At 40.2% G+C, this 21,598-nt stretch overlaps 1 protein-coding gene across 1 annotated transcript in view; it reads right to left on the bottom strand.

The window, feature by feature from the left end:
• The window catches only part of LRFN1 (leucine rich repeat and fibronectin type III domain containing 1), a 240,561-nt gene that overhangs the window by 65,195 nt on the left and 153,768 nt on the right, over positions 1-21,598 (bottom strand). The window contains exon 2 of the mRNA XM_089679806.1: positions 6,064-6,153. The gene's annotated coding sequence lies outside the window, so the exon portion shown is untranslated. The remainder of the gene's footprint in view (positions 1-6,063; positions 6,154-21,598) is intronic.

Here is a 21,598-nt window from a genome sequence, read left to right as displayed (position 1 = left end):
TTAATTGTATAATGTATGGCCAGCCTAACAGTTGACCATGGTATTTAGTAACAAGGGAATTTCATAGATGGACTTATTGCACAGGAGGCAACCTATCACACTTGAATTCACTGAGCTCCTGAGAGCGACCCATTCTTTCACAAATGTTTGTAGAAGTAGTCTGCATGCCTAGGTGCTTGGTTTTATACACCTGTGGCCATGGAAGTGATTGGAACACCTGAATCCAATGATTTGGAGGGCTGGCCCAGTACTTTTGAGAATATAGTGTATAAACAGATTTAGATACTCTAAACAAACTGAAGCAAAACTTTGGCTCATACGTTGTAATCAGTTACAGCAAAAAACTTTTTTCCTTTGGGGATAAAAGTTTTACATGAATAAAAAGCTGACCACTTTAATCACCCCTGTCAGTGTTAAGTTGCCTGTCTCATCCATGTAAACTGCTGGAGAGCTTAAAGTGGTTGTAAAGGCTCAAAGTTTTTTTTACCTTCCTGCATTCTATGCAGGAAGGTAAAAAACTTTCTGTGTGCAGCAGTGCCCCCAGCCCCCTCAATACTTCATAAAGATCGATGTGCACAACAGCCTCGGCCATCCCACGTCTCTGCCTCCTCATTGGCTGAGACAGCAAGCGGGAGCCATTGGATCCCACTGCTGTCAATCACAGCCAGGGGTGGGACCAATCCGCAGCTCCGTGTGTGAATGGACACACAGAGCAGTGGGTGCCCCGATTGCAAACTGCTTGCTGTGGGAGCACCTGACAGGAAGGAGGGACAAGAAGAGCCTGCGGGTGACCCGAGAAGAGGAGCATCCCGACTGCTCTGTGCAAAACCACTACACACAGTAGGTAAGTATAACATGTTTGTTATTTTTTTTTTAAAAAGTAACCTTTAAAATTGCTTTAAACTTCTGAAAAACAACAGACTTGTTGGATCACCAGATGAAAAAAAAGAAATCCTAGAAAAGGAAAGTAGTTGCTGTAATAGCGTATACCCAGATATGGACGCAGTTCAACCGTTTTGGCTTCAACCTCCATCTTGGCAAAGGGATTAACCATCCTGACAAATATATTTCTCCCTCATTCTTCCCCCCTCCCTCCTTAGAGAGGCCCAGGGACATTTGGCCAGTATGTGTGAGAATTGGGAATGTCACAGGAGGGTCATAGGAGCTATAAAGCCCCCCAAGGGAGCCGGGGCCTCCCTGTCCAAAGAACCTGCAAATTGTAACACCTTGTAAGAGATAAGGCAAGTTTTCCCAGGAGTTGAAAGAGATTCCAACCTAATAAACCTAACTCAGTGTAGGTGACAGAATCAGATCAACACTTTTCAAAATCCATTTCTCCCCTATGTCTCATATCTTAGAATATGAGAGACTTACATGAAAACCGGACCTATCGTCAGATTGGCTACGAGAAGGCGAACCGTTTGATAGGTCACTCGCATTGTCTCGAATACATAGGAAAACAGAAAAGTAGATCTAGTGAACCATACAGTGTATAATTTCATAATTCATATCTAATCAATCCTCAGGCGTGTCTGCATAATAATCTACCCGTAAGTGGAATGTCACTTGTGGTGCTGGAAAGTTATGGGCCAAAATATGAGTCATGGGAGATTTGGGCTCTAGTTGCGGTATCCACCCATACCTCCATGCCCTAAGCGGGGTATTGGTTCTTGACTTCAGAGACACCCCTTGCTGGGGACTACAAAATAGGCTGTCAGGCCTAAGAGTCTGAGTTGAAGACATCTCCCATTTTAACATCAATACCACCTGGGGAGACCTGTGCCCTTTTGCTCTGAAACTTGGATCTGCTAACCCAGGACTTTGGCAAGTACCTTGACCTTTTCACCTCTCTCTGATATCTCTTTGCTTTGCTGTTGGTCTCTGTATGTTTATATATATATATATATATATATATATATATATATATATATCTTAGTTACATCTTTTCTGTAAATATTTTTATTGCACCCGTTTGACCCGTTTAGTAATAAATCTTTCCTTCTGAAAGTGTTGAACTGTTTCTATAGTGCTTTATTGCAATTTACTAATTCCTGCCTCTAAAGAGAACGCTACTGTGTTTTAACTCTGCATAATCGGCCTGCGGTGACCGTATTATGCAGACGATTATCTCAACCATTATAGTGTTTTAGCTGATATTGCCAAGTTTCCTCTTTCTCTGTACAAAATGGATGTGGTGGCAGTGTGAAGGGTTAATTGCGAAATTAACCTGACCCAGTAACAATCGCTCAGACTGCCGATACATCGATTGTGGTCCAATTAGCTGGAAAATCGTTGTGCAGGGTGCAGTTGGGTGTGGCATTGTTACGCACGTGACATCACGGTTTTAGATCGGCTAGTCCTTCGGTCACGAATTTGGTGAGAAGGGCTGGGGTCTGACGCCGCGATTGTGACAGTTGCCACATCTAGGAATTGGTAAGTATGCAATATAATCAATGTTTGCTTTTGAGTTTAATACAGCTTTAAATGAGTCTGTTGTTTAATTTAGAAAAGGCTCATTTACACTTTGTATTGTCCTCTAAAAAAGGATCATCAGTGAGTCACTTTTTTAGAGGTTGTCTGAAAGGCAGCTAGGAGGCTATATGTTGCCTCCTACCCACCTGTATTAACCTCATACAATCTGCACCACCATGGTGCAAACGCATGCATTTGACTTGAATGGGTCGCATTCGGTAGTTGTAAAACTGTGGCTCAACCTCCTGGTTTTTTTTTTTCTCTTACCATCTCCTGACAGCAAGTGTAAACTAGGCCAACAATATCATTAGGAAAATGAGTCATTTTTAGGAGTAAATGGAAGGATAAGTCAGTTTTCACACCTTTTTTCTCTGTCTCTCTCTTTTTTTCACTCTCTCTGTCCTCTCTCTCTCTCACACTTCTTCTCCTTCCTCCATATAAAACATAAAAGAGAGTGTTAAAATTACCCAACTTCATTATAGGAGTATTGACAGCAAACGACAAGCTGACTAGAGAAATTTTGAAAATATATAAGCTAAAACATAGGAGAGAACTGCTCTGTCAGCTGTTGAGAAATATTGAACTATAATTAGACAAATCTTTCTTATAAAAATTAGAAGAGTGTAGAGCTCGTGTCAGGTTTTTTTATTGCTGGCTGTGTCCTCGTTAAGGAGATTTTCTCTAATTGTTCTGAACACTAATGTCACCAGGAATGAAAGAGTAAATCCAACACTTAAAATTGCCAGCAGAACAGGAATAGAGGGGAAATCTACCATTGGAGAAATCTTTTTCTGGTGGCGACTGTCTGAGGGGCTTTTCTGCACATTGAAAAAATATCTTCTTATTTCATATAAGTACCCCAAATTAAAAAAAAAAATCTTGCTAAGTCTGGAGGACAGGAAGTGAAGGGAAATGTCCCTAACAAGACATAGCAAAAAAAAACCTGATAGTGGTTTTAACCTTCCCTACTCTATCCAAAATAAAAAAAAATGTTTTGACTGTAGATATGTTGTTGGCCACTAATGTACAGTGAAGTCAAAATCAAACGTTCTCTTGGGTTTTAATAACAGACTCATAAAAACTTATTTTTACTGGTTCGGGATCAACAACTACAGACATATTGACATGTTTTTTGCGTTTGTATTACGGTAGTTCTTTTTGGTTGCTTAAGGTTATTCACACTACCAAAAACATTACTATGTGAAATGGCTTCTAACAAATTCAATGTGTGTATCTGTATGAATTTGGTATGGATACTAGATTGATAGCTCATCTAGACCATAAAGAGATGCGACTGCTTCAATGTAGTCTGGAAACAGTGATTATGAAAAAGTTTTCCCTAACGCCTCAGATGGCTCTCACCTAATTTTCACTGATGGTTTGCAAGTCCCACCTACCTTTCACAAATTGCTTCCATACCTCACTTACTTTTCACAGATGGCTTCAAGGTCCCACCTACTTGTCACGGATGGCTTCCATACCTCACCTACTTTTTACAGATGGCTTCCAGGTTCCACCTACCTGTCACAGATGGGTTCCAGGCTCCCCTACTTTTCACAAATTACTTCCATGCCTCAAATAATTGTCACATATGGCTTTCAGGCCTCACCTAATTTTCACAGACAGCATTCAGGTCCCACCTACTTGTCACACGTGGCTCCTAGGCTCATCTACTTGTCCCAGATGACTTTCAGGCCTCAGCTATTTTCACAGATGACTCCCAGACCTCATCTACTTATCATAGATGGCCACCAGGCCTCACCTACTTCTCACAGATGGTTTCTAGGCTTACCTAATTTTCACAGATGGTTCCCAGGTCTCACCTACTTCTCACAGATGATTTACAGGCCTTAATTACTTGTTACAGATGGATGGCTTCATGGCCTCACCTACTTGTCACAAATGGCTTCATGGCCTCACCTACTTGTCCCAGATGGCTTCCAGGCCTCACCTACTTGTCCCAGATGGCTTCCAGGCCTCACCTACTTGTCCCAGATGGCTTCCAGGCCTCACCTACTTGTCCCAGATGGCTTCCAGGCCTCACCTACTTGTCCCAGATGGCTTCCAGGCCTCACCTACTTGTCCCAGATGGCTTCCAGGCCTCACCTACTTGTCCCAGATGGCTTCCAGGCCTCACCTACTTGTCCCAGATGGCTTCCAGGCCTCACCTACTTGTCCCAGATGGCTTCCAGGCCTCACCTACTTGTCCCAGATGGCTTCCAGGCCTCGCCTACTTATCTCAGATGACTCCCAGGCTTCATCTAACTGCTGCAGATGACTTCCAGGCCTTACCAACTTGTCACATATTACTGAGCGTCTCTTACTTTTAAAACATCACTCATCACCTACTGGTCAGAGAGAACCCCATGACCTTCTCTGTTTGTCAAAGATTTGGCCTAACTTATTTGCAACAGATGATCCTTGGCCCCCACCAGCCTGTCAGTCTGGATCTCACCTACCTTTTACAAATGTCCCCTTGGCCTCACTATCTTGTTGCATATCTGGTCTTACCTACTTTTCACAGTTTTCCCCAAAACCTCACCTATATGTTACAGATAATGATCAGCCCCCCCATTTGTTACAGCGGAGTAAGGTAGGGTACAAAGTAGGGTGTTTACAGTGGAAAGCGCACACACAGCACACAGTTAACTCTTTGCTTGCCCCAGGTGTTAACCCCTTTCTGTCCATTGTCATTAGTACTGATCACTGTATTGGTGTCACTGGGGATGTCAGTGACACCAAGTCCATTCCCCCCAGTGTCAGAATGCACACCGCAGTCCTGCTATAAGTCACTGATCACCGCCATTACTAGTAAAAAAAAATATATATACCACCAATTGTAAACTCTATAACTTTCACATAAAACAATTTATTTACATGGATTGGGATTTTTTTTTTTAGCAAAGACATATAACAGAATACATTTTGCCCTAAATTTATCTTGAATTTTTTAACATTTTTTTATTGGACATGTTTAATAGCAAAAAGTAAAAAATATTGTATTTTTCCTCCAAAATTGTTGATCTTTTTTTGTTTGTAGCGCAGAAAATAAAAAACACAGGAGATCAAAGAAAGCTCTATTTATGGGGGAAAAGGAAGTAAATTAGATTTGGGTGCAGCGTTGCATGATCGCACAATTGTCAGTTGAAGTAACGCAGCGCCGTAACGCAAGAAATGGCCTGAATAGGAAGGGGGGTAAATTCTCTGGAGGGCAAGTGGCTAATTATTACACATGATCCTTAGACCTTACCTACATGTCCCAACTCAAGCCTTATCTACTTGTTGCAGATAACCCATAATCCTCACCTACTTGTCCCACAGGATTCCTGGGCCCCAACTACTACCCATTAATCATGCTTCACCTAGTTATTGATCCCTGAGCTTCCCTTGCAATACCTTACAAAAACTTACCTTACAATATTGTCAGTAAAAACTAAAATAATACACGTTCTGGACAAAAAAAAAAATATGCACATTTTATATATTATGTATTTGTTTTAGCAAAATGAAGTGACAAAAAAATAGAAGCACTGCTGAAAATCACAGGAGACTTTTTTTTAGCATTGTAACATAACAATAAGTAATACCTACCTCTCTCGAGAGTGGGGATGTTACATTTTGAAGTTAACAATTCACCGTTTCTGTCATGTTATGCATTGCAACAAGGGAGCTTTGCAGGATCTGAAATCAAAAAGAATTTTATTAGAGTTGTAAATGTCCCTCTGTATCAGTCACAAAGATTATTTAACAATGCATACAGAAAAAACCTAATAAAGTTTTTACATTTGTACTTCATTGTAGAAAAGACAACTTTATATGGTGAACACAAAACCGGCAGTAAAAAGAAACCACTTCTTGCATATACCTGACAGTTTTCATGATGGCTCCTTAAACTATTGCGGCTTAAGTATTTTTGTAATTTGCAGAATTGCTGTATTTTGGACACATTAATAACACTGTTCTCTAGTTTAAAATGAAAGGTGCAGTGTACTTTTGGTAAGTACATTGTATTTTTTCAGCTTTTTAAATAATTGCCCCTTTCTGCTACTTAATTTGTAAACCGTGCACAGAAAAACACGTAAAAAAATTAGCATAAAAATGACCCTTAAAATGTATTAAAAAAATGTGACTCACACAGTAGAAGTTTTTGGACAGATAGGCAGAATAAGACTTTGGGGGGGATTTCCTAAAACTGGAGCAGTCAGAATCTGTTGCAGCTGTATGGTGGCTAATCAGCTTCTAATTTCATCTTGTTTAGTTAAGCTTTGACAATAAAACTTGGAAGATGATTGGTTACTATGCAGACTTGCACCAGATTGCTACTTTTCCGGTTTTAGTAAATCAACTACTTTATGTCGGCAAAGAGAATAGTAGATGGGTGTCACAAGTTGCAGGGCCACACAATAGACAACTCACCCCAACCTAGAATGCTTACCCTCTTATGGACAGGTCAACACTAGAAGTGAGACTAGTCAATGCTTGTATTTACTGCTCTCCAGTTTACAGAAAGCAAATATTTTCCCATTCATTTCAGAGGGATTTGTGGGTAGATATGACTCCAACAACTAACACTCATTCCCTCTATGTGGCCACTGCCAACCCAATTTTGTTTTTTTTACCTTAAAGTGTTACTAAACCGAGAACCCTGCATTCACTCTATCTGGTCTCCCACATTACACAGAGCATGGAAGTACAATTATTTTAGTAAGTATAAACTGCTAAATACCTTTTGTCATCAGCAGTTAGAACAGTCTTGTGACTTCTATCAGTGTCCAGTCGAAAAATGGTTAAAGCTTGTAGGAGGAGTTTTTATTTTTCTCTAGGAGGATGCAGACCCCTTAACCCCTGTCTGGACAGCACTGATTGGCCCTGTGCTGATCACATGCACTCTCCAAAGAAAAAAAAAACACCTCTCTAGCAATACACACAAAACTGAGCATGTGCAGAGTGACTCCAATTTGTCTTATCAGGAGATAAGAGGGGGACACTGGAAGGAGGGGAGGATCAGAGAAGTCAGCCTTTTACTCAATGCAGAGGATTAACCCCTTAGGTTCCACAAGGAGTATAACAAGCATGCTTTACTGCATTTACAGACTGATTTTACTGGTATGGGTTTAGTAACACTTTAAGCCCCGTACACATATATATTGGATGAATGATCATCCTTTTTTTTTTTTTGCATGCTAGTCTCCATAATGAAAGTGAAGAGGTTACTAAACTTACAAAAAAATTTTTGTATGTCAGAAAGAAAATTCGGAGGTGATGTATTGTATTTGTATTGTATTTTTGGACGAAAGCTGTGCTGTTTAAACAAAAATCGTATGATCTGGTATTGTATGAGAAAAATGTTCGTGCTTGTCCCTTTTTTGGATGAAAGCTGTGCAATAACAATCAGATTATCGCATTATCACTTTGAAAGCGACATTTTTTTGTACGATTTTCTGATCCTGTGTACTAGGCTTTAGACAGGCTCCATCCATGGTATGATAGAAATGATGGGAGTCCACATGACTGCATATACCAAAAGTCTCTCCTGAAGATGGCAAGTTAGATACCTTATCAAAGTGGTGGCAAACTAGCTAATCGTATGTCAAAGTTGCATTCTCTCATAAGAGTCAAAATCCCATTTGGTAACCGGTAAATGGGGAAACATCTACCAATCAACAGAGAGATTGGGCCACTCACCAGTCATAAGAGAAAACACACCTTAATGATAGATACATTTTTTGCTTAGTAGTCATCTGACGTAAGCTTTTCCAAGCTCGGAAATACCTCTATTTTAAGATGGTTATTATTATTAAAATTGAACTAAATTAATAAGGGAAACAGCCATTTCCAGGCTTTTCTTAATGGCAGATAAATTATATAGTAAGCTGCATAATCTTCCACATAAAGAAGAAATGGACAGTTCTAAACCTTAGCAGAGGAAAATCAATACTTGAAACAGGATGATCAAGCTTTAGAAGGAAAAAGATACAAAAATGATATGAATAAACAGTAGAGTGCAGAGACACCTTCCTAGAGGGACCCTGTCTATTGTCTGCACATCCAGCGCTGGATCCTATGGCATTTATCCACATCTGTCATAGAAGTCTTAGTGCTGCCCCATAGCAACCAATTAGCTCAAACCTGTAGTAGAAAATGACACTTGAAAAATGAGAAGGGGAGTCATAGAAGATGGAGGCCTTTCAGTTGTACAGACACAATCCGACTGCCCTCAAACAAAGGTGGTCACTGGTTAAACAAAAATGGTCTAGTTAGAGGGGCGTGGTCCAAATGATTATCCAGTACATGTCCCCCGAAGTGGGAATTACACCTTCCAACATATTCATCCTTCAATTCCCAGAACAACTTTAAAGCATCCTTGTCTCCACCAATCGATATTTTTACCCTTCTTGTATAGTGGTGTGTTAAAATGCTTGTTTCTGGAAGAGTGAACTTCCTTTTGCTGACCGCTTATCACTACACACAATAGTGATGTTGGGGTTGGCAGGTAGATCCAAAACAGCCAGCAGAAGACATGCTATCGGAGCTCTGCAAGAAAGCAGACTTTTTAACACACCGCCAGATCTATTTCTTTCTGTTTATTTTGCTATATTTCTGGTGACAAATTGAAATTTAAATTTTGGATTTACCTTCACATTCATTCCTGGTGACAACAGTTACCAGAACAAATATAGAGAGTAAATCTTCTCAGTAATGGCACAGTAATCAAAACTTGACAAATGGTTCTAACTCTTCCCCACCCTATCCAAAAAACACTTTGATTTTAGATACACTTTTATGCTGGCCATACATTATACATTTTTCTTGAGATTTTTGGTTTAGATTTACCAAAAACCATATAATAGAAGGTCAAACCTAACAAAACTTTCAACTGTATCCAATTAGGCAGGCTCTTGCACTACTTAGTTGAAGGTAAATCTAAAGGAAATTGGGCAGAAAATTGTATAGTGTATGGCCAGCCTAAGGCTATATTCCAGGTATGGGTTTTTTTCTATAGTTACATTGGTCCCACTTTGATTAATACAATGTCTATGCATATTCCACATACTCCTGGCTGATCCCTGTGGAACTGGAAATCGCTGTAGTAGCTGTCTTCTGGATTCCGTGCTGAGCAGTTCACCTGCTCCAGTGTACAGGCAACATTCATAGAATACTTTTCATTTTCTTAAAGAATGCTCAAAGTTCTGATTGGATGAGGTGAAGAGGCTGGGCAATGATGTCACAATCTCCAAGTCTAATCAGAAAATGCCTTGTAAAAATACAAGCCATTCTAGTCATTTGCCCTTCGGAAGATTTACCCCCCTTCCCGACCAGGCCATTTTTTGCAATACAGTTCTGTGTTACTTTCACTGACAATTGCACAGTCATGCAATGCTGCACCCAAATGAAATTTAGGTCTTTTTTCCCCCACAAATAGAAATTTCTTTTGATGGTATTTGATCACCTATGCGGTTTTTACTTTTTTTTTTTTGCTATAAACAATTTTGAAAAAAAAACTATATTTTTTATTTTCTGCTATAAAACATATTCAATAAAAAATTTAAAATCAAATTTCTTCATACATTTAGGCCAAAATGTATTCTGCTACATATTTTTGGTAACAAAAAACCCCCAATAACTGTATATTGATGAGTTTGAGCAAAAGTTATAGTGCCTACAAACTATGGTACATACTGGAATTTAAAAAAAAAAAAAAAATTATACTAGTAATGGGGGCGATCAGCGACTTATAGCTGGACTGCAATATTGCGGCTGACATTTTTACACTAATTGACACTTGTTCGGAACCAGTGACACTAAAAATATACACTAATCACTGTACTAATGACACTGGTTGGGAAGGGTTAGCATCTAGGATAATCAAAGGGTTAAGTGTGTTTCATGTATGTGGTTGGTGTACACTATGTAGTGCTTTTACTAGGGAAGTGATAATTGTGTTCTCAGCTCTGCAGAGACACACGATCCATGCCTCCCCCCTGTCACAAGAAGGCTGTGCTTATGTAGAAATAGACACGGCTCTATTCTTCCTCTCTGACTGACGATCTATTATTTATTATTATTTCAGGTACTTATATAGCGCCCTCAATTTACGCAGCACTTTACATATATATATTGTACATTCACATCAGTCCCTAACCCTCAAGGGGCGTACAATCCTAAGGTGCAGTTGACTTGCTCGCCGGGACATGTAGATTGGTCTATGCTGCGACATTTCACAGCAGAAGAGATCCTCTGGTGGTGCGCGCACGCCCGCATGTGGCAGAAGTGAAAAATCACATATATACATGATTTTGCACAGCAATACCACCCTATGGCAGTAAAACTGCTATAGGGCAGGGGCAGACTGACCATTTGGAAACTCGGGAACTGCCCGAGGGCCTGGGGTCAGTAGGGGGCCCATGAGATGCCCCTGGTACCTTTTTCATAGGCTTTTTTGAGTTTGGGCAAGGACACAGGGGCCCCATGATCCCCTAATGCCTGGGGGCCCCATGAGTTGTCAGTCCGCCCCTGGGCATAGGTCAAGTGGCTAGGAATGTGATCCATGCTGAATGGATGCCATTCCATGAGACCCCCTGTGGTTTCTATGCAGCAGTACAGTTGCTCAGCATGGGACCTGAAAGACAACAAGGATCACCTACTAGTGGTGTCTACCACAGCAGTTCCCCTCTTCCACAGGGATTGGCCAGAAAAAAAATATGCTATAAAAAAAAACTGGAATTCTTCTTTAACCATTTGTCTACTAAGGTATGTTAATAAACAACATGGAAGACAAGTGGTTAAAACAAGCTCACAGCACATCTTGGTACTACCTTTAGAAGCCAACGAAGGGTATTCCAGTAAACGTTACTGGGCAGTTCTAGTGCGGCCTTATCACTTTTAAGGGGATCTCGAAGGGGAGCTCCCAGACACCTCTAGGGAGCCCAGGACCATGAGAAGCAGCTTCCCTGGTGAAAGGAAGAGAAACTTGGGGAACATCCATTTCTCGATCCCTCCTGCAACTAATAACCCCAGAAGCAATGCGTATAATGTCACTTCTGGGGTCACAGCTGTCATTACTCGACTATTGTAGCCGAGGATGTATCTATTCAATCATAGCCTGTGTTTGAATAGCTGCACTGGAGGGCAGGAAAAACATTGGGGGTCCAATAGACTGCCAATGTCTCCATAAAAAGTACCCAGCCATACTTATGGGGGGCTTGTTAGCCCCCTTTTGATAGCATTAAAGTTAAAAAAAAAAAATGAGAGTAAAAAACAATTTCATGAAAATAAAAATAATTACATTTTTAAAGCACGCCCATCACCCCCATACACACCAGCTGTGTAAGGCCAGCATATGTATGTAAACATCAATTGCGCCACAATTGTGAGGTATAATACTATGGCCATTGGTCATTGTTAATTCTAAACTAATCACCTATAAAGTATATTAAAGTATTGCCTATATAGAATTGTGGGTACCGTGGACGTGATCAGTTTTGAGACTTGACATGATTGGTATCTATTTACTCAACACAACCCCATATTTTATACTATACAAAAAAATTGGGTATAATATTGTGTTTGCACTTAAATTCATATTAGTGTATTTTTTCTGAAGAATATGTTTGATAAATAACTGAGCAAATGCCGTGCAACATAAAAAATTGCAGCTTCCCCATTTTATTCTCCAGGATCTCTGCTTTCAAAAAATATATACTTGGTGTGGGGTTTACAGCAATTTCTAGCAAAATAAAGCAGATTTAACGTGTGCATTAAATAAAAAATTGCCCTGGTAGGCAAGTGGTTAAAGTTGGACTCCAAGAAAATTAAAAACTACCCTTGCAGTGGGGCTCCTCCCTGCACTGCAAGCATTAAAAGCTTTTCCTCTAGGGTACCGTATTAGTTAGCAGTTTTACCTACCTTATCCCTCGTTCCTCTGGCAGCAAATGCTCTCCTCTTCCCTCAGGCACTCTGGGCAATGAGCAGGCCCATGGTGTCCTCATTTGCAATACAGGACTTCTTATCTTGCATCATACATTATGACGTCAAAGTACGACTGACGGATGGAATGCTAAAATGAAGCAAATTTGGGGGACTTGTCAGATGGAGAAGAAGAAGCCTACGAGAGTGAGGGAGCTCCATTTTAGGAGTACCCTAGATAAAAATGAGCATATAACTACCCTTGTATCCCCACTGCAAGGGTAGTTTGAATTTGGTTGGTTTAATATGTTGCTTGCCTTCTGGGTATTTAAAAGTTAAGTAGAGGCTTGTTGCTATGGGTAACAGAATCAATTTTTATAAATAAGAGCCATGATCCCCTCCCTTGGATCTTCTGACCTACGTTTACTGTTACACACGAGACAAGGAAAATAGCTTCCCCTCCGCCAACTCTCTGAGCTCCTAAATGAGCCTGCTGAATAAATGAAATTCACTGGAGCATAATGGTAGCATGAAAAGAAGACATTATAGCTCTGAAATGGCTTCCTTTCTCTTCTGTTCAGTGAAAAGCCTGCAAAGAGGTATTTGCTGTAACTGAATCCTGACTGAAACAAGGAAACTGCAGGCGAGAGCAGAGACTGAGGCGTTTTTGACAAACAGGCTTGCTCTCTGTGCCATTCTGAATAGCTGACTCCATTTGTCCAGTTCGTGGGCAATTCTTAGTCACGTGGCCATATGATCGACAACAGCACAATGTTCCACACTAGTCACATCACTGATAACAGTAGCTATATTTTCTTCTTATCATTTGAATGGGCAACTGTGGATAGTTGTATAAAGACACTTTTTCTGCAATCGTACATGATTTTGCGTATAGAAAAAGATCTGAAATCCAGGCGAATATAAAAGACACACTTTTTTTTGTCTCTAATCGGTATTACATCATTTAGTGTATTTTTAAGGTGGACTCCACTTTTGTAAATAAAAAAAATAATAATTTAGCTTAAAAATTTGCTACACAAACCATAGAAACATACAACAGTTACAGCAGAAAAAAAAAGACCAAGTGGTCCATCGAGTCTGCCCCTTTTTTATATTTATATATGTTTTGTATTTTTTTTTTTTTTTCGTTAACTTTTTGGTCTGAGTATAGATCTACAGTATGTTTGTTCCAAGCATATTTGAAACCACTTACTGTTGACTGACTGACTACCTTTGCTGGAAGTCTATCCCAAGCATCAACTACTCTTTCAGTAAAATCGTACTTTCTAAGATTAGTTTTGAACTTTCCTCCTGTTAGTTTGAGGCCATGTCCCCATGTTCCACCTTGTTTTCATACTGAAAATACTGCCCTCTTGAACCTTATTCACCAGTTCCTGAAGTCTCTTCTGATATGTTTTATCCCTCAGACCTTTCCCTATTTTTTGTCACCCACTCTCTGAACTAATTCTATCTTATCAATATTTTTGTAAGTGAGGTTTCCAGAACTGACCATTTTGTAATTTTAAGGGTTAATAAATTCATTCCATGAACACTATTCCATAATTTTAAACTAATTTGATTTTAGAAATATCCTTCTATGCTCCTCCAATACCTGTAGGCCAGGAGTGAAGCCTACCCTGAACTCTTTGGCTTGTACTGTAATGTAATCAAAGTTGAAGCACCGCACCACTGCAAAAGGTCCAAATACAACTTTAAACCAATAAAAGTCAGAAGGAAAATACAAAGAGTATTCCAAAACATTTCAAGGGTACAAAAAAAAAGAAAATACATTTCATCAGGGCTTGATTGAACACAATGTGAATAGAGTAGAAGACATTTCTCACAGTGTGATTACAAGCACAGGTACACTATTTTGCCAAAAGTATTGAGACACCCCTCCAAATCATTGGATTCAGGTGTTCCAATCACCTCCACTGCCACAGGTGTAAAAAATCAAGCTCCTGGATATGCAGACTGCTTTTATAAACATTTGTGAATAAATGGGTCACTCTCAGGAGCTCAGTGAATTCAAGTGTGGTACCGTGATAGGTTGCCACCTGTGCAATAAGTGCATCCGTGAAATTTCCTTGCTACTAAATATTCCACGGTCAACTGTTAGTGGTATTATAACAAAGTGGAAGCAACTGGGAACAACAGCAACTCAGCCACCAAGTGGAAGGCCACATAAAATGACAGAGCGGGGTCAGCGCATGCTGAGTGCATACTGCGCAGAAGTCACCAACTGTCTGCAGAATCAGTAGCTAAAGACCTCCAAACTTCATGTGGCCTTCAGATTGATACAACAACATTGCGTAGAGAGCTTCATGGAATGGGTTTCCATGGCCAAGCAGCTGCATCCAAGTCTTGCACCAAGTGCAATGCAAAGCGTCGGATGCAGCTGTGAAAAGCACGCTGTCACTGGACTCTAGAGCAGTGGAGACATGTTCTCTGGAGTGATGACTCACGCTTCTCTGCCTGGCAATGCGACGGGCATGTCTCGGATTGGTGGTTATCAGGAGAACAGTACTTGCCTGGCTGCATTGTGCCAAGTGTAAAGTTTGGTAGAGGGGGGATTATGGTGTGGGGCTGTTTTTCAGGGGTTGAGCTTGGCCCCTTAGTTCCAGTGAAGGGAACTCTTAAGATGTCAGCATACCAAGACATTTCGGACAATTTCATACTCCAAGCTTTGTGGAAACAGTTTGCGGATGCCCCTACCTGTTCCAACATGACTACACACCAGTGCACAAAGCAAGGTCCATAAAGACATGGATGAGTGAGTTTGGGGTGGAGAAACTTGACTGTCCTGCACAGAGTCCTGACCTCAACCTGATAGAACATCTTTGGGATGAATTAGAGCACAGACTGCGAGCCAGGCCTTCTCGTCCAACATCAGTGCCTGACCTCACAAATGCGCTTCAGGAAGAATGGTCAAACATTCCCACAGACACACTCCTAAACCTTGTGGACAGTCTTCCCAGAAGAGTTGAAGCTGTTATAGCTGCAGAGGGAATGCCAAATCAGTATTGAACCCTACGGACTAAGATTGGGATGCCATTAAAGTTCATGTGCATATAAAGGCAGGCGTCCCAATACTTTTGGCAATATAGTGTATGTCAGCACCCAATTTGGCAGCAACCATATGTGTTTCACCTTCTCCCTAACACATCTTAATCTGTTAGTAAAATAACGTTGAAGGTTTTAAAGAGCTGGACCACCAGAGGGAATTTTACACTTTGAAAACACACACAAAATCAACGCAATTGCACTGCAAATTATTCCTCCCAATCTTTGCAACATAAACATCTGGACACCATATTGACTACTCAAGTCCACCTTCTATTTAGGATTCACTACAATAGCACTAAAAGCAATGCTGATCAAAAAAATGCTGGTATAAATTCCAGGCACCTAGATGTGCCTTCACATACTGTATTTGCAACAGGTTCCAAACTCATATTACAGGTTGCTGTGGTAGGCATAGGTGTGTCTCTGGGCTCCCACTCTTTATACTCTTACAACATTTTTAGTACTTTTAGTATCAGAGTCACTTTAAGTGAGTTGATTTAACACTAAAGAACTTTCTGGGTCAGCTCTATCTGCCTCTAGGGATTTCTGTAATCAGTGCCAGTGTTGGGACTGACATTTTATTATGTATGGTGTCGTACAGATACACAGTGCTCTGGAACTACATCTCCCAGATATTAGAAGCTTTCAGTTTTATGTGTCTCCGCAGATGCATGTAAGAAAGGTTTTTACTGGGCCCATTAACATTCAGCCAGATTTAGCAGGATTTTCCCACATGATTTTGTGACATGCATTTTCTTGTGTGAAGAAGATAAATACTTTGCAAAAAGATGAATACTTCTTTGCAAAAAGACTGCCAGTTTACTTGAAATCTAGATGAGTAAAATATAAGGAATTATAAGAAAAGCCTTGTGTCATACCACATCCCACAGGATTTTAACCGTATGACCCCTTAGCAAGTGATGCCCACATAGAATAGATAAAATGGGTATATTCATTTGTACAAACAGGTTGCAATATTAGTTAAAAAGCATCTTGCATAACTATAATGACAACAATAGTTAGCACCCCCTAAAAGCAGGGGTGCCCAACTTTTTAAGGAGCTAGGACCACTTAAGCGACTTGGTAAACGGTTGCAAGCCACAATGAGCAGAGCAGTCGGATGACAGGTTTGTGTCCACTCTGCATGTGCTGAGGGACAGGGACACAGCCCGCTTTACTCTATGGGCTTTCTGATTCACCCAGACGGAAAGGGACGGACCCCTTTCTGTTTTTTTAGCGGAGTGGAATGGATTGGAGGTAGGAAGGTGTAAATGGACATACGTTAACCACAGAGGTGAATCAGGGATCTGATTGGGTCCGCCTGAAAAACAGACAAGAGGACCCGACTAGACCAATCATATGAAAGGCGTCTAAAGCTGCTTTCACACTGATGCGCTGCGGTTTACCTGCACCATGGGTACAGTGCAGTGCACCTGTGGCTTTCCTGCAGGGTAGCTGCACTTTGCCATAGGATTCTGTTACATCCTGCAGGTGAGGTTCACTTTCTGAAAGTACATCAAAGCTCCTGCATTCATGTGTTTTGGTGTGCTTTCAGAAAGCACACCAAACCCACAGGTAATGACAGAGGTACACGGCTCAGTGTGGGTAACCCGCAGGTGCATTGCACTGCACCTGCAGATCAGTTTTAAAGCAACCCAGAGTAATCAATGCAGAACTAGAACAGATATGCCCATTGCTATGTGATTTTAATTAAAAAAAAAGTTGACCTTTAATCACAAAATCCTTGCTTCAGGAATAACCCTGCAGGCATTGCTGGCGGTTTCTGTCCCACGCAGAGTGCGTTTGGTATCATTCCTCCTGTGACAGGAGCCGGCACTATACAGGAAGTATCGGCTCTGCTCTCAACTGCAGCCGCATGCTTCCTCTACAGCTGGCTCCATTCTCTACACTGATGCTCTGGGATGGCGGGTTGAGGACCCACTATCTGGGCTTGCTCACCCGCCGTCCCAGAGCAGGAGGTCACAGGCCACATCAGAGGGCTCCACGGGTCACATGTGGCCCACAGGTCAGGGGTTTGGCATCCTTGCCCTAAAGGCTACATCAAGGATGATTGAATTTACATATAATAAATAATGGCCATAGTAATAGTCTTTAGAACCGTATATCAATAAAGTGTAATCAGTAACTTGATGAATAAATACCTCATACTCAACATGTTTCACATCATAGCTTCATGAGGAGATGGATGATAGGTATAATGTGTCATTGAATCACATCAAATGAAGAGATTAAAAGCACTTGTGCAAAGGTCCAGATATGGCATAGGCATCCCACAAGTGGCTTGTGGCGACATTAGGTTGAACCACCTAAATATCATCAGATCCAGCAATCTAGACAGAAATAATGCCTTGGATGGAAGGGTGTAAAAGTCCTCACCCAGACACAATGTGAAAAAATAAGTTATCCCCCTCAGTCCCAGGCATCATTATGCCGAAGTTCGATTTCTGTCTAGATAGGTGAACCTTACCCTTACTGAGGCCATGAACAACTTGTGGGGCACCTATGCCATATTTGGACTTTTGGATAAGTGCTTTTAGTGTCTTTAATTTGATTTATACCCTGGACCCAACTCCTGATGAAGCTCTGAAGCAAAACATGTCCAGAATGAGGAATTTCTTCATCATGTTACCAATTCCACTTTATTGATATTGGGTTCTAAATAACATTATGATATATGATGTACGATGCTTTCAACTGATATTTTAACCTTTATGTGTAAACAAAGATAGTGATTTTATCTATTCTATGTGTACATCACTTGCTGAGGGGTCATAGAGTTAGATTCCTGTCCTTTCTTTTTATATTTTCTGATTCTTTGAACTCTACACATCACTACTTGGTTCAAATGTAGATTTTATTTGTGTACTGCTTGCTCATCTTGCCTACCAAAATAGCCTAGATAATCTATCTTCTATCTATCTTGGTGTGTGTGTGTGTGTATATATATATATTATTTATATATACACACAGTACATATATTTTGTAGGAGAGACAGGCTTAACTACTATTTGCATCGGTAAACCAAGCATGAGTCAGGGCCAAGCAGGTTTGTCCTGTACTTTTTGTTCAGAAAGGCAGCAATCAATGTTGCAATGCAGCATTAAACATAATAAAACGAGAAACATCTGTTTGTCTGAGCCACTAACTGAACTCAGGTCAGTTACTTGCTAACAAATGGACAGCATGTGCACCTTTTTAGTGTTCTATCAGCAGTCAGTCTTTTCACCCAGTAACTGGCTCTCACAGCAGAGAGAGTGAGATACAGCCTTGAGCACCAGTAAACTCATATATATAAAAGGGACTGGCAAGAGCTCAGACTAATTAATGAGATCTGACTACTAGTGAAAATGTGGATTTAGTAATAGAAGATTTTTTCCAAACAATGCTCTGCGAAGTCTCTAGACTCCAGTACCCAGTACATGACTTGAAAACACAAAGTTTGTCTTATAAGACACAAACATTGGATCACATGTAGGTGAGAAACCTAGATAACATGTATACACCTTCCACAATTTTGCCAGCCAGTGCCTCACAATGTCCAAGCCATCAACATTTTCATATCTGTTACATATTGCACGGGGGCTGAATGTATGTTTTGTCATATGGTCTGGTTCCTGATTCTTTTACTATTTGGTCAATTTGTCAGAGATGGCACATTTCCATTGACTGCATTTTTTTTGTACTTGCCAGCAATGTCCTTTAAATATGGATGTAAGTAAACAAAGGGGCACATATGGTATTATCCATGATCCTACTAAGCCTTCTTTCCTACTTGCTTCTTCCCAGGAAGTCAATAATTTTCAGGAGTAGGACTGACAATCTCCAGTGCATGGTAGACAAATGGAGCTTTGCCAGGCTTCTTTTAATCTGACATTTAATTAAACTCCTGAAACAAGAATCAGCAGGCCTATTATATCGCTGCTGAGATGAACCCACTGTTGTATTATTCTGCACTGCACATCCTCCTCTTCATACTTAAGAATGTCAGGATTAACATTAGAGTCACTCTTTCAGTCAATTTAAAACTAAAATGTTCTCGTCTGACTCATGTAAACCACATTTAAAAAATACAAACTCCAAATCTTAATAGCTTTCAGGGAACCTCATCTTAACTACATCAAGGACAATTCCCCACCAGGCCATTGCAAAATATGAGCCATTCTCTTGTACAATGAAGAGTATATGTCAGTTACCTTGAGATAAAACTAATCCAACCTAACAATAAAGGACAGTCTATATTACATAAAAAGAGAATTAGTTTGAGGGTGTTATAGCCAAGTCCACACTTTATGAATTTTCCACTGGAAACCTCTAATAAGATATTCTGCTTTGTAAAGATGTAATGACGGTTCATTGATGTCTTTCAAAAGGCTATAGAAGGAGGATCAAAGGCTTCCTTTTAGGCCTCGTTCACACTATATGTGGTGACTAATATACCCAAGCCTGTCAAGGCACTGCAACATTTTAGGGCATTGCACTGTTTACTTTTTCTTTTGTTTTAACTTTATTTGAAGTATCACAGTGCACTGCAGTGCAGTGACATGTGGTGTCATCTACTACACTGTGGAAAAACGCAGAATATCTGCATACCACACCCGAATTTTGGTGTGAATATGGTGCGTAAAAGATGCCAGTCACTGCACATATTGTGAATGAACCCTAAAGGACTATAGATTTTTCAGCCTAATAAATTAAAGAAATTTAAGTACAGTCCTTATGGCTGCTAAAGGGAGAAATTCCTCTGCTAGACCAAGGAGACAGATGTTTAAAAAGCAAAGTGTTAAAGTTAGACTGCAGTAAAAGCTTTTTCTTTTATGATGTGATTAACATGGAGAACACTTAGAATGTCTATTGGGTTTTTCTTGCTGTTGAGTCGCCATCCTGATGTCAACTGTCACTAAGACAGAAAGTGAGTGGACATCCATAAAGTTAAATTTGCCACAAATGGGGGAAAGAATTCATCTAATTTGGTGGTCCCAGGCAAAGGTAAGATTTCCCCTTTAATTTATAGAGATTTCATCTGAATTTGTCCACTCTCCAAGGGTGAGGGAAAATGAAACAGCCGTTTTATCTATCAAACATTTAGCTTTGATTAAGTAGATATATTGAATGTATATTATGTTATTAGAAGTCCTATTGTGTAACAGCTGTGTTAGAATGATATTTATACCTCCAGCTGGGAAGATTGCTATCTCTGCCTTTAAAAACCTGTTCCCCCAAAGAGCCACTGGAGGTAAATTTACTGTGTGAATGTCCATTTACATTTCAACTAACTGTACCAGAAATCAGAATGAAACTTCAAAACAGTTAGAAAGTTAGGTTCCCACCCAACTTAAGACATATAAATTGTATTAGAATTCCAAGCCAGTTAGAGCACTACTTTTGAGTCCAAAACTATGCATTGTTCTGCTCTCCATGCATGAAGGTCTAACTACATGCTTCTATAATAAACACATCTACAAACAAAAATACAAACCTGCCAGAGGTTTTAACCCTTTGCCACTGTATTCTGTTGCATTCAAACATCTTCAGCATCTTATCTATGAACCATTCACCATATCACAAACCTCAACAGGTGGGAATGTGGGCAGCGGCAGAATATATTCATACCTACCAACTTTCTAAGGTGGAATAGATGGACGCCTTTCAGAAAAAAATAATTATATACCTCTTTCACACCCCTAGGTCATACTTCAATGCAGAAGAAGATGAAAGACAAGTGATTTCTAGCCTTTTAAGATGCCCACAATGGTTCAAATTATTTAAAGGAACATACAAATGGTTCCTCCATCTGAAGTTGAAGGCTTTCCAAATTGGCTTGGAGATCTTTCCTCCCTAGCTTGGCAATTTTCAGTTAAAGCGCAAAGTGTGAATGTTTTATGGTTTTTATCCCTAAGTATGGATTTTGGTATTGTTTCAATATCAAGTTTACTTTTGGATTAAAGCTGTATTTGAGAATTTGACAGAGAATGAAGGTACTGACCAGGTTGGTGAACTGTGGAGCATGTTGTCCACCGAATATGGAGAGTTCAAAAAGTGTAGGGATCAGGGGACGATAGGATGATTGGTGACATTCATTCTTAATATCAGAACAGGCTACTATTTTCATGAATCTCGCCTAGTCATTTTGTGC

The sequence above is a fragment of the Staurois parvus genome, unplaced genomic scaffold (assembly GCF_062004578.1).
Source record: "Staurois parvus isolate SC_StPar_1 unplaced genomic scaffold, SC_StPar_1.0 ptg000232l, whole genome shotgun sequence".
NCBI classification, from domain to species: domain Eukaryota; kingdom Metazoa; phylum Chordata; class Amphibia; order Anura; family Ranidae; genus Staurois; species Staurois parvus.
Note: the sequence above shows the minus strand (reverse complement) of the source record. Positions and strands in the feature narration are given on the sequence as shown.